General features: G+C 40.0%; 1 pseudogene; it reads right to left on the reverse strand.

The window, feature by feature from the left end:
• Positions 1 to 1,701: 1,701 nt before the first annotated feature.
• On the reverse strand, positions 1,702 to 2,638 carry LOC127227900 (protein farnesyltransferase subunit beta-like; annotated as a pseudogene).
• Positions 2,639 to 8,383: the final 5,745 nt, after the last annotated feature.

Genomic DNA, 8,383 nt, shown 5'->3' on the forward strand with positions numbered 1-8,383 from the left:
ATGTCTGAGGAAAGGGCCCACAGGTCCATAGAGATGGTTGATCATTAGGCACTAGGTTCACCATGGTGGTAGTATGTGGGTGTGTTAGAACAAAAGTAATCCCAACATTGTCCTCCAGAGAATAACAAAAGTGAGCTTATTTTTAAGCAAAACTTGTACCTGAGCTGGTGAGAATTTGTTTCCTGCTGTAGTTCTATGACTTTTCTGCCTGCATGGAGAAAATACTGTGACCCATATATGCTGTGTGTTTTGCAATAGTGGCATTTCAACTATGTAAAAATGAGTCAGTCTTAAAGGCTTAAGACGGCTTCCTGACAGGAATGAATTGGTCTTAGCTTGCTTCTTTGTAAAATTCCTTAGTGACTTAGATGCTGGAACCCAGACTTTGATATCAAAATATGGATAAAGTATATCATGTTGCCTTAATAAAGGCATCAGGTTAGAATTACAAGTGATTCTGGCCAAATGGAAAAGAGAGTTCAAAATGGAACTGTTTTAAGTGTCAATAGAATATACAAAGTGCTGTATGATTGAAAAAAATTAGACTTGGAGATGAAGAGAGGCTGAGGACTGAGAGACTGTGAATGACAATTTCAGTAGCTATGGAAAACACCAGTAAGCTGATGCCTCATAGTATCTTTTAGATAATATGGTAACTTCATGCCTCCTCTAATGGGAAGCCATGCATTATAACATACATCACAGTCAGTGACAATGCCATGCTTATCTAAGTGATAGCTTTGCTTGCTTTTGACTGCAACAATAATGAAGCTATTCTTTAGGGTTAAGGTGTATAGGTATGCTATGGCTATATTCTCTGTAATAACCAATCATGACCTATTATTTTTGTTATTTATAGACTCAACATCAAAAGAAATCCACAAGGCAGTCAAATACAGTTTTAAATATCTTAATGCATGCTCTACAAATACAGTTTTAAATATCTTAATGCATGGAAACAGAAGACGGAGCATGGCTGCAGCACTGTGAGGAAGAGGAGGGAAGAGGAGGAGGAGGAGGGGCAGGAGGGCCTCTCCTGGTACAGATTGGGAGAGGCAGGGGCAGGGCACTGAGAGAACTCTGGCACAGAGTTGACCTAGAGGTTGGTTTTCCACTCCTAATTGATTATCTGGGTTTAAGACATCATACCTAGGACAAAACAAGTCTTGCATCAAACAAATTTGCCTTTGGAGAGATGTGTGGCTCAGTTCTCCCATGTCAAGGGGAGGCACTCCATTCCCAGCAGCTGTCCTGTGCAGATGACTGGGATGAAGGAGACAACCAGAAGCATGCCATGCTGTAGCTCAGTGCTCTAGTACAGGGAGCTTATGCTGGCGGGACCCACAGCTCCACCCGGGGTTAGACAACTGACATTTTACTCCCACCCAGGGAGTGTCCATCTGGTGACTGGTGGTGTGTAGGTGGGAATCACAGCAGGTACTGGGATGCTGTTATACTCATAGATACCCTCAGTTTCAGTGTGTGAGCCAGGCTGATTGATGGGTGCCGGGAGAGATTGTTTTTTTTCCCCAGCATGCACTGCTCTCCAATCCCACTGCACAGGTTCAAAGAGTTTTGGATCGATAAGTATGAAAATAAAATTCATGCTACTATGTGTTCAAAGCTAATGGCTTTGTTTGGTTTGATAAATGGAGAAACCTGTGTGATAGGGGAGCTGAGTGAGCAGAGCCGTGGGGTCATCTAGTTGGTGGCCGAATCTGAGGTCACCTCATCTTCATACTCCTCGAAGCCTAGGATTGGCCTCTGCAGAAACTGTGCTGGGGCCTGGTTCACCTGGTCTGGTCCATTGTTGTACACAGGGTGAACGGCTTGCAGAATGTTTTCAGGCACACTCAACAACCACATCGTGCAGCATGGCTCCACTGCCGAAGGCTGGCAGTGGATAAGATGCTCAGGCAGTACTGAGCATGACAGGAGTCATGTGACTTGCCAGGTTTGTTCAGCAGACCCCCCCCCTCGCCAAAAAAAAAAAAAAAAAAAAAGGAAAGAAAAGAAAAAAGCTGGCTAATAGCAGCATATCAGGATGTACACCTGCAAGGCCTGCTGAGGGAACATCCACTGACTAATACTGAGGATAGGATCACCTTGAGCTTATAGCACTTTGGACAGCAGGAGCAGCAGCCCTGCCTGCCAGGAGTAGCAGCCATCCACTAACTTGTTGCAGTGGCCCTGAAATCCCCCTTCAGATTGCATCTGCCGCCTTGTCACCCATTGTGAACAGCTGTTTAGATTCAAAGAGCATTTGTTTTTTTCTTGAGGATTACAAGCACAGCCAAGCCACAGTAGCCATCATGGGCTTCCATCCCTGGCTCTCTGTTGGTGCAGCTCTCATGGTTCTGGCACCTTGCTATCCATTCCGAGATGTCTAGTGTTGGTCAGAGAGAGTATCGAGGTGGTACAGTGCATGCTTCTCACATCCACCTTATTTCCAAAGTGCATGAGAAGAGTCATCAGGCTTCCCTAAGAGTACAAATACTGAAGAAGCATCTCTCTTTTAAGGACGCTGTAGGCAGTGATGCATGCTGATTGACAGCGGGCATCAGTAGGTACAAGGTGTGGGTACTGCCCAAGGCCTTCAAAGCTACCTTGGACTTTGATGGAATTCCAGGAACTGACACAAATTTCAGAGGGTTAGCTCCTTATCATCACGGTGAGAACATAGTGGCTCTCCTAGCACTGGAGCAATAGCCAAGAGTTACAGTAGTGTTTTTTTTTTTTTTTTTTTTTTTTTTTTTTTTGTGTGTGTGTGTGTGTGACTAAATACCCTTTTCATGATCAGCATTTCTAAAATTGTTGTTTGCTATGAGAACACTTAAAATCTATTTTCAAGAATACAATATGTTGCTATTAACTATAGTTACCATGTTGAACAACTGAGCTCTTGAACTGATTTCTCCTGCTAACTGAAGTTTTGTACTTTCTTAATCCAGTCCAGGTAGCCAGTCTGGTTCACATGAGTGCTGCTGGTTGGGGCGGTAGGTAGACCTGGGTTCTAGACTGGAGGCTGGAGATGTGGCTGCTGGCTGTTCTTTGTCTTTCCTTTAAGCTCTCCCCATCGTTCTGCCTGAATCTAGGATGGGTTGGGTTGGGGTGGGAGGTAGGAGTATGGGTGATGTCACACTATGCTCCTGCTCTCTCAGAGTGTCTTTGCTAATTTCTGTGCTATACACGGTACCCAACCTCCTAGCTTGTTTCCTTAGCTACTGTGAATAGTATTTAGTTTGTGGAAGGTTTTCATAAGCTGATATTTCTGTGCCATTTTGCTGTGTGCCTGAGACCTCTACCATTTTGTCCATGCCTCAGTATTTTTCATATTATGGGTTTTTTTTTTTTTATTGGTTGGGGTTTACTGACAGAAAGACCATTTATGGAGCAGCATGCTATCTGGAGATGCTAAGTACCAACACCAACCTTCCCAGAACACGATTAAGAATTGGACAAATGGGGAAATTAAAGTTTCTAAGACTTCACAGGTGAACAAAGTGAGTTTGAAATAACCTGAATAAGTGGCTTGCTAAAGCCTTCGGGCAAATTATCTGAGCAAATCTGAAGCCACTGTCTGCTCTCTAATCCTGCTTGGCTCGTTTCATAGGAGTTATATTTAAATGTGTGTGTGCGGCATTTTAAAATATGTGAAGATAGTTTAAGCAGCATTTAAACTTGACATTTAGTTTTTATTCTTATGTACAGAGGAAAAAAAACTTTGAAGACTCCCAAGTAGCTTCCTTGTATTTAGCTATCATGACCATTTATAGTTGCATCCTAATTGACTTGTGTGATCTGGAGAAGACCACCTAGTTCCCTGAACCCGATTAAGAATTTATATTGTGAAATGTTTTAGTGGCAGACTGTTAACATTTGCAAATTATATATTTATTGATTTAAAATCAGCTAAGTGTGTATTATGAAGTCATTACACATGTAAATCCATAAACAAGATATGGTTTATTTAGCATATTTTAAGCTACATTTAAATGTTTATTACACTGCATTTATTCTTTTGCAATTTGCCTTTTATGGTTCATTATGATGAAATTTCTACTTGTGGACCCAAGTATCTTCTGCCCACAGGTTTCTCCCTTAGTTTCATAATATGAAGACATGTTCTACAGTTTACTTCCTCACTCCCTTGCTGGTAGATGTTAAGGTTGCTTCCACATTGGTTTTTCCATGGAACTCAGTTCAGCCTCAAACTCAAGGTGGAAAATACCCAGTCTCCTAAGTGCTAAATAACCTTTGACAATTTCTCTAGTTTAAACACAAAATCGTAGAATAACTGGACTATGGTGTCTGTCTTCAGGCTTAGTAGGGTAGGTATACTTTAAAATATGTCACTTTCTACTCCCAGGACAATGGATGGAAGATATTTTTGTTCCTTTCTCTTGATACATGTGATATTATCAGACTTAAAATAATAGCCCATTTGATGGGTGCTGTGTGATAAATTGTGTTGCCCTTATTCTCAAATGTTGAAATCCTGCCTTAAGTATCTCAGAAAATGATGGCTTTATTCATTCCCAGAAAGCAAAGCTGCTTAGCTATATCCCTGGTCTTTACAAGTTCATTATTTAAATACTTATTTTTAGTAAAGTGTGTGTGTGTGTGTGTGTGTGTGTGTGTGTTGGTTTGTGCATGTGAATGCAGGTATCTGTGGAGTCCAGAAGGGGCTATCTGAGTCCCTGTAGTTAGAGTTAAAGGTCATTGTGAGATGTTCAGTGTGGGTCTGGGAACTAAACTTAGGTTCTCTGCAAGATTAGTGTAACTCTGATTATGTCTGAATCACCTCTCCAGGCCCTAACTTTATTTCTGCCATTATATATACAGTGCAAGAAATGGGAGTTCTTACAACATTTTCAGACATGTATGCCATTTACTTTGCTAATATTCACTTCCTGTCTTATTTTCTGTTGTCCCTCCTATGAACTGCTCACTGCCTTTCTCTTTTTCACCTTCCTTATATTTTCCTGTTTTTGTTTTTCTAAACATAGATTCTATAAACAAGAGAAAATGTATATTTGTCTCCCTCCCCAAAAGTTTGGCTTATTTTTGTGTAATATTGCTGGTACCCAACTCCATCTATTTTCTTGAAAATAATATAACTTTGTTTTTTTACAGTTTTTGTTTTATTTTGATTAATAAGAATTATGTATTGTCTTTAAATATTTTGTTATAGATGTTTCATACCCTGAATATTTATGCCTACTTCTAATTCTGTATGCTGATGCTATGTGAAGGCCCTTAGGTAATTGGCAGATGGGGGAAGCCCAAGTGGATGAGATCATTGACCACATGAATGAGATACTAGAGATCTTTCTCCTTCTATCACATTAGAACAGTGGAAAGATGGCTGACGAAGAACCAAGGAGTGGGCTTCAGTAGACATGAAATATATTGGGTTTTATCTTGTATGTCACAGTCTCCCAAAACTGTGTGAATTAAATGTTGACCATTTGTCAGCCACTCAATATACTAGAGTTTTTTAGAGCAGCCTCAAAGATTAAGATGAATGTGTGACTTAAGTATTCTTTACACTATATTCTATACTGGAAACAGAAAAACAAAAACAAAAACAACTCATCCCAACCCAAACACAGTCTATGGTGCTTGTTTGTTTAAAATTATGATTTTTGAGGCAGAAAACTGAGTCTTCTGCAGCCAGCTTAATCATTTTTTCTTAATTACATATGATGCCTATATTTTGTTTATAGAATAACTTCCTGGTCAAAATGATAATGTTTTTGCTGAAATTCTTAAAATTTTGCTTTTGAAATTTAATTCTTAATCCTATTTGAAGTTTGTATATATGTATTAAAGAACTTGTAATACAGACTTGAGACACCATACCTGGAATGGAGGTAAGGTCTTTCTAAAGGTAATTAAGAAGTCATAATAGCTATTTGTAATCTAATATGATAGATGCTTTTATACATTGACTTTTTATTGGTCAAATAGCTAGTCATTTATCATTTATTATGTATATTATACACAAGATGAGAAGTATTTTCAGATAAAACATCATGTCAAAGCTGTGCCCCATTTATACATTTCAGTAATCCCTAACAACCACCCCAGGAGGTATTTGTTATTATTTTCAGATGCAGAAACTTCAGCTTAAGGAAGTGAAACACTCTGATAATACAATGTAAATTGTGGAGTTTAGATTTGACATTAGGTCTTTAAATACACATTAAAGATACAGTAGTTATTGAGACATTTATTAGTTATGGATTATATCATAGAGTCAGTTTACAAATAGCCATTGTAAGAGTGAACAAACTGTGTGACAACACAGGTATCACTGTGAAGACTGTCAGGTTAGGGCATACAGCAGAGATGAGGAAGATGCCACTGCACTGCCTGGAAAACAGTCTGTTTCCCACCAGTCCACCTAGCATCTTAAAAAAAAAAAACTCTTAAAATACTTCCCTTAATGTGGAATAGCAGCCTTGAGTACAAAAGAAATAATTTAAATTGGTTGGCTGATTCTGTTGTTCTTATGGTGTAGCTTGCTAAGACTTATTGAGATAGTTTGAAATACCTACCACATTACTCTCATTTAGCACTTAATGCTACAGAAACTGTGACTTTGAGGTTTTCTCCTGGCATAGAAGTCACTTTGTGAAAATGATGATTTAGGTATAGCTGTTACCTCTGGTTATCTAAGAAGACGGTATATTGCCAGATGGATACAATTACACAATGTCCTACTTCTGTAGTCTCTAAAAAAATTGTGTGTATGTGTGTGTCTTAGCAAACCAAAGCAACTGTCTCCCAAGATTATATGTAATTTTACATAAAGCATCCATGCTAACCAGTTAAATACATTGGAGACAAAGATAGATAAATGAGAGAGAAAAATAAAAGTTCCCAGTACTTGTTCAATATCTGTTCTTTTCTTCCACATTAGGGAAATTTATTATTTAATTATATACTTTTACCTGTAGCTGCATTTCTTGATTATTTCCTTTTAGTTTATGGTGTGCGTGTGTGTGCCTCTGCTTGAAAGGATCCTTCTTTGTCTTCAAGTCATGTATTCTATTATACTCTCTCTTTTTTATCTTTATTTATTCTTCTCTTATATATTACATCCTGACCACAGTTACTCATCCCTCCGCTCCTCTCATTCCCACCCCTCTCAGATCCACTGGTTTTTCATGTTCTTTCAGAAAAGAGAAAGCCTCCCAGGGCTAGTCGGATAGTCACTGAAAGCAGCATAACAAGATATAATAAGACTAGGCACAAACTTTCATATCAAGGCCGGATGAGGCAACCAGTAGGGGGAATGTAGTCCCAAAAGCAGGCAAAAGAGTCAGAGACAGCCCCTATTCCCACTGTTAGGAGTCCTACAAGAACAAGCTACACAACTGTAACATATGCAGAGGGCCTAGGTCAGTCTCATGTAGGATCCCTGGTTCTGTCTCTAGGAGCCCCTGTGAACTTTGTTTAGTTGGTTCTGTGGGCCATGTTCTCCTGATGTCCTTAACCCCTCTAGCTCCTTCAACTCAGCCTCCCCCAACCTGTGGGTTCTTTGAGCTCCACCTAATGGTTGGCTGTGTGTCTCTGCATCTGCTCCCATCAGCTGCTAGAGGAAGCTTCTCTGATAGGATTAGTCTAGGTGCTGATTTATGAGTTGGAATATCATTAGGAATCATTTTATTGACTTTTATTATTATTATTATTTTTTTTGCCAGTTGCGTTTGTTCTACTTTGCTCTCTTTGGGCTATCTAGCTTCTGGAAACTGCCATCAAGGCAGTATCAGGCATGGGCTCTCTATTGTGCAGTGGGTCTTAAGTTAGACCAGTCATTGGCTGGTCTCACCTACAAGCTCTGAATCACCATTGCCCAGGAATATCTTGCCAGCAGGACAGGTTGTGGGTGAAAGGTTTTTGTGGTTGGGTTAGTGTCTCAATTCTACCACTGGGTGTCTTGCTTGGTAACAGAAGATGGCTGGTTCAGGCTCTGTATCCTCCATTACTAGGAGTCCTCACTAGGGTCACCTTCATAGGTTCCAGGAGATTTCTACTGTACTAGGTTTCCATATCACACCCCTCCCCCTAAATGCCACTCCTCCATTTCAGTTGTCTATCCCTCCCCCACCTGGTTCCTCTTGTTCCCATTCCCACCCATCCCCAGTCCACTTGCATAATCTATTCCCTACCTAGGGAGATCCATGCATTTCACCTGTCTACCCCTGCCTTGCCCACTCCTCCACCAGCCCTCCTTGTTACTTAGCCTCTCTGGGTCTGTGGACTGTAGCATGATTATCCATCACTTAATGGCTAATATCTACTTATAATTCAGTATGTATCATGCTTATCTTTAGGGGTTTGGGTTGCTTCACACAGGATGATTTTTTTTTCT

This window comes from Phodopus roborovskii, unplaced genomic scaffold (assembly GCF_943737965.1).
Source record: "Phodopus roborovskii unplaced genomic scaffold, PHOROB, whole genome shotgun sequence".
NCBI lineage: Eukaryota > Metazoa > Chordata > Mammalia > Rodentia > Cricetidae > Phodopus > Phodopus roborovskii.